At 44.3% G+C, this 14,432-nt stretch overlaps 2 long non-coding RNA genes across 2 annotated transcripts; both read left to right on the forward strand.

The window, feature by feature from the left end:
• The first annotated feature begins 2,403 nt into the window (after window positions 1-2,403).
• Window positions 2,404-4,762, forward strand: LOC119695854. The gene is made up of 3 exons (XR_005255413.1): window positions 2,404-2,515; window positions 3,948-4,068; window positions 4,158-4,762. It is a non-coding gene; the product is annotated as an uncharacterized LOC119695854 (long non-coding RNA).
• Window positions 4,763-4,874: 112 nt separating this feature from the next.
• Window positions 4,875-6,259, forward strand: LOC119695853. The gene is made up of 4 exons (XR_005255412.1): window positions 4,875-5,113; window positions 5,224-5,315; window positions 5,932-6,019; window positions 6,123-6,259. It is a non-coding gene; the product is annotated as an uncharacterized LOC119695853 (long non-coding RNA).
• The last annotated feature ends 8,173 nt before the right edge of the window (window positions 6,260-14,432 follow it).

A 14,432-nucleotide genomic window follows, 5' to 3' on the forward strand; every position in this document is an offset into this window, starting at 1 on the left:
AAACCATCCTAAAAACAACCCTTTCCAAACTTGCCTTATTTTCTGTTGGGTTTAAAGCATCAGTCTCCACTGGCCAGTTTATTAGGGCTGATAGCCACTGGTGAGCTTACTCCCTACAAATTTGCCTACTTCCTTTTCAATCCATTAAAATTTTTGGCCGAGGGCAGTGCAGTTTGAGAAGAAAGATGTCTCTGGAGTGCTTGAAACCAGCTACTTGGCAATTCTAGACATTAATTTGTTCTGCCTTTTTAGTGTGAAATGGTGACCAGTTTATTGTGATTTATCCTCCTTTGGTGACTTTGCAAATCTCTGTTTTAACTGTCTGTAAAACAGAGAATTCACACCAATGCAATCTTGAGTGGCATTTTGTAAATATCTTTTCAGCTGGCACTTAGTCTAATCTGAAGGAAGCAGCCTTTTTAGTCACAGTGGAGTTCACATAATATTTAAAAGCGCTGCTTGTGGGCAAAGAGGAGCAGAGCTGTCCACCAGAGAGCCAGGTTATAATCTCCCTGGGTCTGAATTTTACCATTTCAGCACCACACAACTCTCTCATCTGGTTTCCCCATGGCCATCTGCTCCTTGACAGCCACCCCAAAAGCAACTGAAACCATCAGCATACAACTGCAGAGAAAGATGTGCTTGTTTCAAACAGAGAAAAGACTGAGCCTTTGTAAAAAAACGCCTGGCACAGAAGTGATTCCTACTGAAGATCATCTTCCAGGCTCCATTTGTCATGAACATGAGTTATATTTTCCTTTCCCAGTCAAGAGCAACAGGAAATGCACAGCACAACTGAATTAGTTGATCCCTGTGGCTGCCAGTTTTTGCAGGAATTAATTGAATGGTGGCAGAGTAACAAATTAAGGTCCAAGAGTCAGTAAAGGCTTGTGCACACACTGATTTCAAAGCTTTGGAGCTGCTGTTCTCAAAGAACTGAGGTCAAGCAAGTGCTTAATTCAGTGGTGGATAAGGGCCTAGTTATGCATGTTTTGAGGAAGAAGAAGGGAGGGAAAAAAATAGCCTTGCACTTCCATTAGTGTCCTCAAGGGAGAGAGAGATTTTCCCAAGGGTTGTATGAAGGATGTGGAAAAAAAGAGAAGGAAATGAAAGATAGGAGAAAAATGTCTAGGATCAAAAGATTACCTTTACCGGGTTTACCAAACCATTAGCTTGGTGGGAAATCATTCCCCTACTCAGCAGGACATAAGAGTAGCTCTGGGAGCCCTCACCTGAGAGACTAAGCAAGGGCTGTTGTAATCATGGAATAGTTTGAGTGGGAGGGGACCTCAAAACCCCATCCAACCTCACCTCCAATGTTTCCACAGATGGGGCATCTACCAATTCTCTGGGCAATGTCTGCCAGTGCCCCAGTTTTTTTGTAAAAACTTCCTCCTCATAACTTCCTCTAAATTGACCCTCCTGGAGTTTAAAACTATTCCCAACAGGCTGTGCTAAAAAGGTTTGTCCCCATCTTTCTTGTAGGCCCCTTTTAGGTACTGAAAGGATGCTCTGATGTGTCTCTGGGGCCTTGTCTTCTCCAACAGTCCCAGTTCTCTCTGTCTTTCCTGCAGCCCTCTGTTCATGCTCGTGGTCAGCCCCTGGACTCGCTCCAACAGATACTGAAGCTGATAATTCCTGTTCAGCAGAAATGCCCTGAGGGTGGTGAAGCTGCAGAACCAACAGCAATTTTCAATATCTTTTGTCCACCTGGAGATGTACAGTGGGCTTTGGAAATTCTTGCTAACCCAGGCTTTAAAACTGGAGCTGGGAACCAGGAGAGAAATGCAATTTTGAAATAGACAAACAATGGGAAAAGCTTCTGTGAAGGTGCTGAAATGTGCTTTAAAAGTATTCACTTCCTCAAAATCCTTGTGCCTTTCCTCCCACTGTTTTTGGCAAGATTCAGAACTGGAAGTGGAGGGCTGTGGCACATCTTTGGGCTAGAAAAGGGCATCATTGTGCACCAGAGTAGTTTGCACATTCCCATGTGTGCAGAAAGGGGTAAAGAAATGAGAAGTGTCTGTGCTGCTCCACAAAAGGCCAATCCTGTGCCATGCCCAGCTCTCCTCTGAAGCCTGGTGGCCTTGGCACACCTCAGCACAGAGGGATTTTGGGATAGAAGAGAAAGAAAAAGGGCAATTTTTAAGGTAAATTCTTGAGGATTCAGGCAGGAAAAGTCCGGACCCCTCTGATTTATCGGATCTCACCCATTTGAGTGATTTGTCCCTCTCTGCAGGCTTGCTCAGTTTGGTGTCTGAGGCAGGGCTTGCTGCTCTGGGACGTGTGTCTTTAGTTAGCTGCTGGGTTGGTCTCTCCACTGACGTAACTCCACGGAGGCTTGCTGATTTGCAAAGCTCTTGGCACCCCGCTCCCGGTTTTCCTCTCTGCCTCTCTGGCTCTCTCCACTCTCCTCCTTCCACTCCAGGGGTGTAACCTGGCAATCCTCCCCTGTGCTTCCTCGGAGAGGCACTGGCACTGGGCTGCTCTGGATCCAGCTGACCTTTCCAAGCAGGTCTTTGGGGGCTTTGCTCTGTCCTCCTGCCTTTTTTCACGGCCGCATTTTTCTCTGCATGACTCACACATTCTGCATGACATTTTCTGCTTGCAATTCCCAAAACCCCTCCTGCTTTCCTTTCTAAGTGATCCCACCTTGGATGGAGCTGGACCTCTGCCTAGGGCTGGTGCTTTGCCTTCCATCCTCGATTCTCTGTTGTCACATTTTACACCCCGCCTTGCACCCATCTGCTGGAAAAAGTCAGGGGCAGCTCTGGAAGCTGAAGTAGAATATAATCAGAGGAAAAATAAAAATTACAGAGAGGGAGATGCACACACGAATGTACACATTCTTTTTGGGGGGATATGATAGCTCTGCTATGTGTTGAGCTTGCTCTTTTTTGAATGTTTGCTCTATTTGTCTTGGAATATTTGCTTTCCCTCTAGGCTGCTGGGGTCAAACAGCTTGGCTGGGGCTGGTGGGGAGGAGGGTGGAGGGGACAATTCTCCATGCCAATCTGTTATGAAAAGGTGACTGATATCAGGGATTTTATTCACTTTAATGAGTTGACAAAGTTATCAAGGAGAAAATCAAGCCCCAGCTGAACCAGAATATAAATTATTTAGCATTTGAAGGAGCAATGGGGGTAAAAAGCAGTGCATTAATTTGGATTAATTTGGATGCTCTGTGATGCTGAACAAAATAGTTTTGTTTTTGTTGTTTTGTACTGTTTCAAATCAACATATCTTCTTCCGAAAGTGGCTCAAGTTGGGGAAAAAAAAAAAAAAAGCTTAAATCAAACTTCCCAAATTTTGTTTAAAAATGTCCAAGTGTCAATGTTTGCTTTTCCAAGAATGTCACATTTTATTCTAGAAAGTCCTCGCGATTGAGGGGGGTGGGGCAGGGAGAGAAGAATTATTCTCAGCAAGAAGAAAATGTTTTGGGCTAAGAAAGCACTCATTATTTGCAAACTGAATTTGCCAGTGGTTTCAGTGTCACCAAAACCATATCACCTGGCAACTTCACAGCATCAAGGCTTTGCTGTGTAATATGTCAGCAGTTCAGCCTGGTAAAGAAGTCTGAATATACATAGCAGAATCCACAGAGCAGACTCAGAGCTCTAGGACCCTCTAAAGATGTCTTAATTCCTTCAGTCAATTTCTTCAATCAATTTACAGAGCCTTTCATACATGCCAAAACAAACAAACAAAAAAAAAAAACCTAAAAACTTGTGTTTTAAAGCTGCTAACTCATTTTTTAAACCAGATTTTTTGTAGAAGAGAGGGACTTCAACTTCTTCATGCTGATTTTTCAGCATGAGAACTTTGCAGTGGAGCAGAGCTTGCAGTATTCCTGTAAAGCTACCCACAGACCCATCCTTTGGAAGACCAGGCATGCTCCTAAACATGAGTGATGAACCTGCATTTCACTGGCTTTATTGCTCTCTCAGGTCGTGGTTACTGGGTTTACCTGGAGGCAGGAAGAGCCACTTCCAGCCTGGTCCTGCAGATGGTGCCAGGGAAGAAGCTGGAAAATGCCCTCTGATGTGGAGGCAAGGCTTCATCTCTCAGGTGCCTGGCATCTCCCAGATATTCTTCAAAAACTGCCCATGATTCCCCCCCTCTCATTTAATAACTTGATTTTTTATTTTTTTTTTCAGTTTGTGTCTTGGTTTCTACACTGTAGCTGCAGACACCTGAACAAACATGCTCTCAATCCAGATCACTTTGTGAGGAGAGTTGTTACAAGCTTGTAGCAGGAACTGCTGGCCATAAGGCAGAGGAAATCTCATACAGCAGTTTCCTTGTCTCTAGATAAACTCAAGATGAAACTCATCTAAGGCACTCCTTTCTTCTGCACATTTTCTGCTCATGCTGTGTCAAACCCAATTATCATCATTATCCCAGTTCTGTCACACTCTATAAATACAAATAAAACCAACCAGCGCAGCCAAGTCCTGTGCAAGGAAGGATCTCGTTAGGGCTCAGCAGAGAGTGCCTTGCAGAAGCTGGGGGCAAAATAAGGTTTAAGAGTCTCAGGCCTTGCTTTAGAGTCAGAGGCATCTCCTGGGAGCAGCACCTCTGTAGTATCTGTGGTTTTCAGCTTGGCTTGGGGCAAGGGAACTCTCACCTCCATGAAATCAGTAGGGTTTCTAACTCTGTGAGGATGGCACGGGATTTAGTAAGAGCTCCAAGGTAAAAATCAGACAAACTGTACCTAACAGTAAGTCCAAAACCCCAGAAGTGTAGGTTTTCAAAGCTTTGCTCTAGCCTCAGGGTAGTAAGTACATACAAGAGAGCCTGGATAAAAGAAAAAAAAAAAAAAAAAAAAAAAAAAAAAAAAAAAAAAAAAAAAAAAAAAAAAAAAAAGACAAAAACAAAACAAAACAAAAAAACAACCCAAAAGCCAAAAAACCCAAAAAAACCCCCAAAACCCGCAAAACTCTTACTGAAACAAGCTACAGAGGAGGGAATTACTGTCTGTGTGTAAAAGGAAACACACAGAGGGATATTTTAACCTGCACCTTCCAGCTCCCCCAGCATGGGCTGGATCCAAAGCTTGTAAAAGCCAGTGGGAAGCTCTCATTGCCCTCATGAGAACTGGACCAGGTCCCACGTGAGTTAAACCTACCCCAGATCCGTGCCATAGCTGGAGGTACCTCTAAAACAAAGAGCAGGTGGAGGGGTTGGATTTACATGACCTTCCAGTTCACTCTCTGTTTGCAGCTGCTCTTTTAGCCCAGAGGAAATATCCCCGTGTTTCCAGAAGGGGAAGGCATTCTGCAGCATACCCAGGTGTATTTTCATGTAAATTCAAGGTAAGTCACTTGAGAACTTAAAGACTTCCTTTGATTCCTTGAAAATTGTGCCTAAAACATTTGCAGATGCTGCTTCCAAAGTTGCCTTTGATTCTGAGGGCTTCTACCCTCTTGATTATGCAGTCAGGGCAGCAGCTGCTTCAACTGTCTTCAAGCAGAAAGAGGAATCCAGATTTTCTGGAAATCAGAGGCGAAGGATTTCTACTCTGGCAGCCAAAACAATACAGGCAGACAAAAAAAAAAAAAAAGAAAAAAGAAAAGATATCACATGAAGGAGATGGTCTAAACATGCAATGTGCAAAGCAAGGAGACTCTAACATCTAGTGCCTGCTTTAAATTAGATAACGAATTGCCTAATGCAGAGTAAAATGAGAGACTGGAATTAAAAGGAAGAAAAAACCAACCAAATCAAACCAAACCAATTAAAAACCTGTTGGTTGCCCCTGGCATGTTTTAATTTTGTTTCTGCTACCTTGATTATTTGCTGAGAGACTTACTAACACCTCGTGGAAACCTGTGCCAGTCTTTCCACGTTGAAGCATTTAGAGGAAATATGTTGTATCATCTCATTTTGTGATCTGTTTCTTTTTTTGTCCCCCTCCTTCTCCCACTGTAGAGATTTGCCTGGAACTCTGAAACTGGATTTCTGGCTGCTGTAAACAGGCCTGGCCATACAGTCACTTTATTAATTGACTTCAGCAGAGGTGAGACCTTGTACCTGTCCTGAACTGTTACTTTCCCTTGCATGTCAGTGCTTGTAGTGATATACTCAACTAAGATGCCTCAAAACCATGACCTTGTTTCCAGGTTGATGAGACCTATTTCTTCACTGGAAGCTTGTTCCACAAAGAAAATATCCTGCCAGCACCCTCACTTCCAACATGCTGCATCCCTGAGGAACCTGCATCTCAGAACTCGCTTGATTCTTTGCCCCTGCATTAAAGAAATATGAAAGCTTATGGCACATCTGCTGCTGCTCTCTTGGACTTGTTGTTCCCTTTGTACCTATAGATTTGACCAGATGTGGACTCCACAAAGAGGGGTGATGGGCCAAGGGCAGTGCTTGGTGGGCTTGTGTTTGGGGCTGGTGAGTTTAGGCATGCCTAACATCTGGTGATGCAGAAATACTAGAGAGCCAAAAAAATAAATAATGAGCCAGTGTTTCTGCCATTTCCCATCCCAAATCCCTGTGTGGCCACAAGCTTTCCTTTTAGGGAAAAGCTGTCCAGTGTGTACTGTGATAACGCAATGTGAGATATTCAGCATTCATGAGAGCATTCATAAGAGCTCTTGGTTTTCCTCGTAATCAAGTCTGGAATTCAGCCTTTCTGTGAGTGTTTTATTATCCTCTCTGGTGATAAATATCCTTGTGTGCATGGTGTGAGCTCTGTGGAAGCTGTTTTCTGGGGGAAGGATGGCCCTGTGGGAAAATGATCGAAGTATGAACTCAGACAAGAGCGATCTGGCTTTACTGCAGCTTTGTCTGTGCAACCACAGACAAATAACTCGATTTCCCCCTTTTGTTCAGATTCTGCACCCTTTGCTCACACAGCGAAGCCTAACAGCCCTGTCTCAATTGCATGTAAGTGCAGCAGGTGCAGTTCCTGCTGCCAGACATGCAGGACTTGCTCTGGTGTCTGCGTGACTCTCTCCAGCTCTGCTGGGTTTATGCAGGATGTCATACATATATATCTCCTTAGGAGATAGTATAATGGACACCAAAACCTCAAACTGTAGTAATTCTCCATGCCAGAGGGTCCCCACACCAAGAAGAGTTCATTCCTTTTCTTTAAAACATCTGTGGGAAGTAAGATGGTGTAAGTAGTGGCAAAGCAAGGCCCTGTCCATACAAAATGAAATAATTTTCTGTTCCTCTTGTGACCAAGCGACAAAGAAGAGAGGCAGCTTGTGTTTCTTCTTGCAGGGTGTCAGGACCCATCTCCGCACCAATTAGTGACTGATTGGGGCAGTAAAAATTCCTGAGCTACACCTCCAACACACTAAAAAACACTGGTAGAAGAACCAGCACACAAAAAAAAACAAACAGTCACCATGCCAGCACCTGCCAGATTGGCTTGGCCTTCCCAAAGTTGTACGGCGCATAAGAAGGGTTTGTCACTCCAATACACAAATTATTGACTTGCTAGACTGTTCCTGGGGATAGCAGTGTCGTGGTGGGGGTGACAGGTGAAATTGCATCAAGTCTATTTCTCAGTGTTCAAATGCAAACTCAGCCCTTGCTCATTTGCATGCCTGTGGCATCCAGCTGCTTAGTGTATTTTTGGAGCAAAAGCCACACTCAGACGCAGAAATGTTTTCCCTTTGCTGCCTCTTTTTCTTTTCGAGCACCACAAAACTCAGGGTGCAAAAAACCCAACAGGAGGCTGAGTAATGTAAGATTGAGGTACACTTTCAGCCCCTCAGGTGTGTCTGTAAGGCTTTTGTGCCTGTCCTGGAGCAAATGTGATGGAAGTCCTGGAGGGGTTCTGGGTCTCCTTGGAGCTTTTTATGAGTAAGAAGAGAAAGTTAGTTACAGAGAGGTGCTTGGTCTTACTAGAAGAGATCTCTCCATCAAAATTTATCCATCATTCATGTCTGAAGAGCAGTAAAATTGAGACATTTGACCATTCTAGATTCCCTAGTCTAATATTTGGAAACACCAGGGCCCAGGAGTGTTTCCTGGCTCATAAACAACAACAAAAAGATTTTGGCCATTTCTGCTTCAGGATCCAGCCTTTTTAATCTGCGTGGCAGTGAAGACTGTGATGTGATCAGCTCAACTAGAATGATCCTCAGACAAATTGGGATCTCTGCTCAGTCTCTGCTGGGCTGTGTGGAGCCACCCTTCACTTGTGAGTCAAATTTTTAATCAGGTAGATGGGAATCTACAATCAAAGCTCAGGTTGTTAATGGTGGTATAGAGCCCGTTCCACTTTGTACTGAGAGGTCTCTGTTGCTTAGACAACTTCTAACACTGAAAAAAATGTGGAAGCCTTTGTCACCTTATTTCAATTCAGGGTCTTGCACAACTTAATACAAAATACAGGAGAAAAAAAAAAGAAAGGGTATGCAACTATATGGTAGCCCACATTCCCTGTTCAGCCCATCTCTGGGTTTAAGGAAGGGCATTTTATGTGCATAATTTTGAATTCAAAACAAAGATATTTGGGCAGGATGTATCTGGATGCTTAGCAGTAAAGATAAAGTCACTATGGTGAAGTGAAGCGAGCACCCTGTTTTCCTTTGCCTTTTCTCAACCCAGGCAATTCCGACCCAAGGGCCCCAAAATTAAAAGAGGGCTCAAAAATAGAACTGAATCAAGTGCAGGCAGCTGCAAGAGTGAGCCCCACTGACTCTCACAGCCCAAAGCCAGAAATTGCTTGGTGGGTTATCTGCTAGTAGGTAAAGCTTGTAATTTGTGTGTTGCTGTAGTCAGCTCAGTGGGATTTTGGGACAAACAGCTGCCTTATGCTACATATAGCTTGGAAGTTTGTGGCTTTTACAGAACTTGCCATTCAGTGGTGAAAAGGGATCTGTAAAAGAGAGGGAAGGGCTGGGACTCTGAACTTGGGGTCCATGGGCAAGCTCCTCTGCAGGATAAAACAATGTCTGACCTGCTGTCCTTTCAGGCTGGATTTGTGAGAAGAAGGAGTTATGTGACTCTTTTTATTAGAGCAGAAGTAATGACTTCTACCACTTTTCAGACTTGGGGGTGAGTCTGCAGCTTCTGCTTTTTCTCAGTGGCTTTCTCCAGCTACAGTTTAATGTGACAAAAATAGCAGAGATGTGAAACAAAGGGGAACTTCACAGCTAAAATAAAATTCAAGAAAAGCTTGTCCTCTTGTCACTCCACTGCAATTTGGAATCTATTTGAGAAATGGTGAACCTATTTTTAAAGGCTACCTTTGAAAAAAAAGGGATGACATTGATATAAGGAATGACAATGATATACCCTGGCCCTGAAGCCTAGGGTAGGGAGGATTATTGGAGGAGGTAAATAGATTGTGAAATCTATGAGTAATATTTCTCTGTTGAAATATTCTGGCTTTCTGATAAGATGTTTCCAGTTTAAAAGCTTCAGCTGCCAAAGCTGTACATTTCTACTGGGGAAAATATTCTGACTGGCTCTTGTGCTAAAGTATATGTTTGATTTTTCTACCCCTTCTATAAAGGACATAAAGACAGTTTGTTATCCTTAAATCCTAAATTTCTGTCTTTCCCTACTTTATCCATATGTTTCCTAAAAAAGACCTGGGGAGTGGAGGCTTTGCCTGCATGGAGGGAAATGCCAGAGGGAAATATTAAGATGCCAAGTTGGAGAAAATGGCTTCAAATTAAAATTGTTGGGAGAGGGGAACCTAAATCAAACAGACTCCTGACAGTTTGATGTGCTAGGTGTCCAGAGACTGGAGAGGCACTGCAGGACAGCAGGAAGAGCACCTGAAGAGCAGCACAAAGGAATTCCAGCCAGTCCAGACAGCAAATCACTTCATGGGGAGCCAAACTGAAACGCCTCTGTGTAAACAGACTCAGCACAGGGAACAGAAGCTGGAGTTAGAGAGGCTGTGATCTTACTGGCATCACATGGCTGGATTGTTGGATATGGAAGGATAAGGGATTTTCAGGAAGGACCAGGATGAGGAGGGGGTGTCTCCCTCTGTGCCAGTGACCAGCTGGACTGGGGATGGATGAGGAGTGAACCCAGAGCTGATCAGGGTCAGGACTGAAGGAGGTGAGGGGCAGGTGACACTGCAGTGGGGTCTGCCACAGGCCACCCCACCAGCAACCAGCAGATGAGACCCACACTGGACAAAAGCCAGGAGCCCCATGTTCAAGTTCATGGGGAGCTCCAACCACCCTGGTGTCTGTTGGATGGGCAGCAGGACATAAATGATCCAGGAGATTCCTGGAATGTGCTGATGACCACTTCCCTCTCCAGCTGACAGAGGAAATGAGAGATGCTGTGCTGGGCCTTGGTCAGCGTGAGGCCAGTGGGGAATGTGAAGCTCAAGAGAAGCACTGGCTGCAGTGACCATGAAATTCTGAGATTCTGTAAAAGGCTGGACTTCAAATTCCAGCCAAATTCAAATTCCAAATTCAAATTAGGGCAGTGAGGAGGGTCTGCAGCAAACTCACTGCCCTGGGCTACAGGAGAGCAGCTTTTGGCCTCTTCAGGGATCTGTTTGGCACAGTCCCATGGGGTAAATCCCTCTGCAGGTAAGACTAGCCCAAGAAAACAGGTTGATATTCAAGGATCTACTCTGAGCTCAGGAGCAATGCAGCCCAGTGAAGAGGAAGGCAGGCAAAAATCCCAGGAGACCTGTGTGGATGACCAAAGAGCTCCTGGGCAAACTGAAACGCAAAAATGAAGTCTGCAGAGGGTGGAAACAATGACAGGTAGCCTGGGAGAGGCACAGAAAAGTTGTTTGAGAAGCCAGGGATCAGGTTGGGAAAGCTGCCCAAGGACTTTGAGGGCAACAAGGAAAGCTTTTATCAGTGAAAAAGGGAAGACTTGGGAAAATTTTGGCCCCCATCATATAAAAAGGGAGAGCTGGTTATCTGGGACATGGAAAAACCTGATTTTTTTTTACCTCAATCTTCACCAGGAAGTGTTTCATTCACATCACCTGAGTCTCAGAAGGCAAAGGCAGGAGAACTGGGAGGATGAGGGAAAGATCAGGTTTGATAGCACTGAAGGAACATGAGGATGACTGGAAGTCCATTGGAACTGGTGAGATGTGTTCAGAGGTTCTCAGGAAACTGGCAGGTGAAAGGGCTAAGCCACCATCCACGATATTTGAGAAACCATGCCAGACTGGTGAAGCTCTCACCAACTGGAAAATGGGGGAGCAAACCCCCCTTTTTTTAAAAAGGGAAGTTTGGAGGACCCAAGGAGCTACAGGACAGTCAGTCTCAGGAGCACATCCTCCTGCAGACTGTGCTGAGACACAGGAAAGATAAGCAGGAGATTTGTGACAGCTCTCATGGCTGGAGCTGCTGGAGCAGGTCCAGATGAAAGCCATCAGAGGGAGGAACAACCTCTGCTGTGGAGCCAGGCTGAGAGAGGTGGGGTTGCTCAGCCTGGAGAAGAGAAGCCTCCAAGGAGACCTTAAAGCACCTTTCAGAACCTTAAGGGGTCCTACAAGAGAGCTGGTGAGGGTCTTTCCATGAGGGTATGTAGTGACAGAGCAAGAGGTTGTGGCTTTCAACTGAGAGTAGATTTAGGCTCCATAATAGAAATAAATTCTTTACTGTGAGGGTCAGGAGGCATCACAACAGAGAAGCTGTGGATGCCCCATCCCTGGAAGGAAATGAGACTAGGTTGAGTGAGCTTTCACTTGAAGGAAAACTGGATGCTCACAGCTTCTTTGAGTTTAAAGCACAAGAAAAAAAACCCAAAAAACAGAAGGAGAACATATCTGTCTGACTTCTTATAGCTCCAAAGTATTTCATTAACATTCCCCAAAGCTGAGTGAAGTAATTAGCACCAGAGTAAGACACACAGGCCAGAAAATCATTCAGTGTGTGTGTAGAGTGACAAAGGAGGGGGATGAACCATAGCCCCCTGAAGGGACTGAACTCACTGTTTCAGTGGTGCTGCTGCACTCACTCTCTCCCTACTCTCACACCCTGGTGCCTTGTACTCTCATTCAAAGAATACAAATTAACATTCAAGGAGGGAGAATGCAAGATAATTTCAAAATTCAGGATCATTGTTGCAAGAGGATGGTAAAGCTACCATGACATTATGGACAGTACTTGTCCTGCTGTTTGTATCTAAGTGCATAGAGCAGCATTTCTCTCTCAGGCTGCTTGAGACTTTCCTTTCTGTCTTGCCTCTAGAGAGAAGACAGGTTAAAGGACATTGGTGACCTGTAATCCCAAAGTGATCCATGGTTATCAGGTAGTGGAACCCACGTTTTCAAATTTGTGAGGGTGTGGAAGACATATCCCACTGCACATGTGTGGCTTAGACACAGTGTCTGCTTCAGGTTTGTAAGCATACTAATTTGCAAATAAAAGTAATTCCATTAAATAATGAGGGAAATTGGACTGGAGCTCACAAAAAAAAAAAAAAAAGGAGAGAAAAAAAAAGGTAGCATTAATAAAGCAGGATGTTTCCAAATGCCTGGACTGAAAGAGTGAGGGTTCATCTTAGTGCAAATCATCAGGAGTTGGACACCTCATGTCTTCTGATGGTTCCATCAAAAAGGATGCACTGGTCAGTGAGGAGAGCCAATAAAAGTTTGGGGTTTTCTAAACATGGCAAAAGGAGGGAGTGAGAAAGAGGTTTTGCCTTCCTGATCGTGCAGCTCTTCAGCAGTGAAGGCTGCAGCTAATCAAGGAGTCCCTAGGAGGCAGATATAAAATCCAGATTCTTCGCACGGTTTCACCCCAGCGTATCTAACACCCATCCATAGTCACAGATGAGGGGCAGTGTACATCATGCTACTCTTATAACTCAGATATGGAACAATGTTTATAAGCTAGGACTAGCTGTCAAGCCTCTGAAGAATTCCCAAGCACTGAGATTCAGGTTTAAACAGGGAGAAGGGGGAGGGAACGTCGATCAGTTACACACAAACTGTCGCTGCCCGCCGTGCAGCACATAAAGAATCTTAGCAAGTGCTCTAATCCTCCTTGAGAGACGTGAACATAAAACCCAAAATGTATTCCATATGTCCCAGTGTCCGGTTGCTGCCCCAGTTCCAGCTGAAAGCACAAAACATAGCAACCTTTATATTGATGCTAAACACATTGCGTCACTCCCAGCGCTGATATGTTTTAACGCTAACACAATTAAACTTGCTTCAGCATAATCCTGGTAAGATAAACAGTGTTGCTGTCACAATAAACCCTGTCTCTCAGCAGTGGAATGGAAGAAAGATGTGTTATCCAAAGCAGTGTGAGCAGTGCTGGGAGGATTCACTCTCTTCTGCTTTTTCTGAGGAGTGTGGTGCGGATTGGGGTGCTGATGCAAGGAAAGACATTTGTGCCTTCTGCACTGACTAAGGGTGACAAGCTAAAAACTGCACTCAGGATCTTTGGATTAAAAAAAGAACTCTGTGGCTGAAGCACGCTTTCAGATTACACTTGCACCTTGTAAAAACATAGACTGGAGCTCTACAAGCAAATATCTTTTTCTCTCTAAGGCTGCTAGCATTCTCATTTTCATAAAGGACTAAAACTGTGATATCTGAGGGAGCAAATGAAGTTTGCAGTGACAACTGGGTATTACTATCTCCTTCCAAAGGCTTCCCACATTTTTTCAGTGTCTTAACAGCCTGATCACTTGTATGATGTCTTCCGTATCACATCTGAAGACCTTTCAAGGATCTGACAGGTGCATTTTTACAGCGGCTTGTTTCAAAATGCATAAAAGCAAGATCTAACCACCTCCACAAAAATCCTGAGACAAAACCACATTTCATGTATGTTCAGCCTGTATGTTGAAAGGAGATAAGAAGGAGTAAAGTGATGTGCCAACTCTGGCTCCAGATATTTCCAACCAGCTACCAAAGTTCCTGTTGTCAGGGCAGGGAAACAGGAATGTAGGAGAAAGAAATCTGGCCAGAAATGTTGTTTCACAGCAGGTATCATTCACTAAACTCCATTGATTTCTTCATGACACTAAGGTCATCCAGCAACATGAAGAAGCTAGGTGGAGGCATCTCAAAAGACCAAAAGAATGGTAAGAAATGTAATATTTCTTACTGAAATGTGGAAAATGTTCTGTTTGAAGGAGCTGGGGGTAGAATTTATATCACAGCAGTGATGTGGAGCAGCATTCCCCTGGGCGACTAGATTCTAACACCCTGGAAAGGCAGAAAACTTTGATGGCCCTCAAAAAAAATGGTTTTGTGATGCAAGACAAATGCTGCCAGCCTCTTCAGTTCCCCATCTATAATGTGAGGGACCGCTGTCCTTTAGAGCAGAAAGTCTTGCCTCTCAGTGCAGCCAAGGAAAAGCAGCTGCATAAGAGTTCATCTGACATACAAACCCATCTTTCAGAAATAGTGAAGGACCTATATGTTTGTTTAGTTAGTAAGCAGAGATGGTGCATCAGGCCTGCAGCATAAATAGGTCCCCATATCTCACATCCCAACCACCAGGCCC

Source organism: Motacilla alba, chromosome Z (assembly GCF_015832195.1).
Source record: "Motacilla alba alba isolate MOTALB_02 chromosome Z, Motacilla_alba_V1.0_pri, whole genome shotgun sequence".
Classification (NCBI taxonomy): domain Eukaryota; kingdom Metazoa; phylum Chordata; class Aves; order Passeriformes; family Motacillidae; genus Motacilla; species Motacilla alba.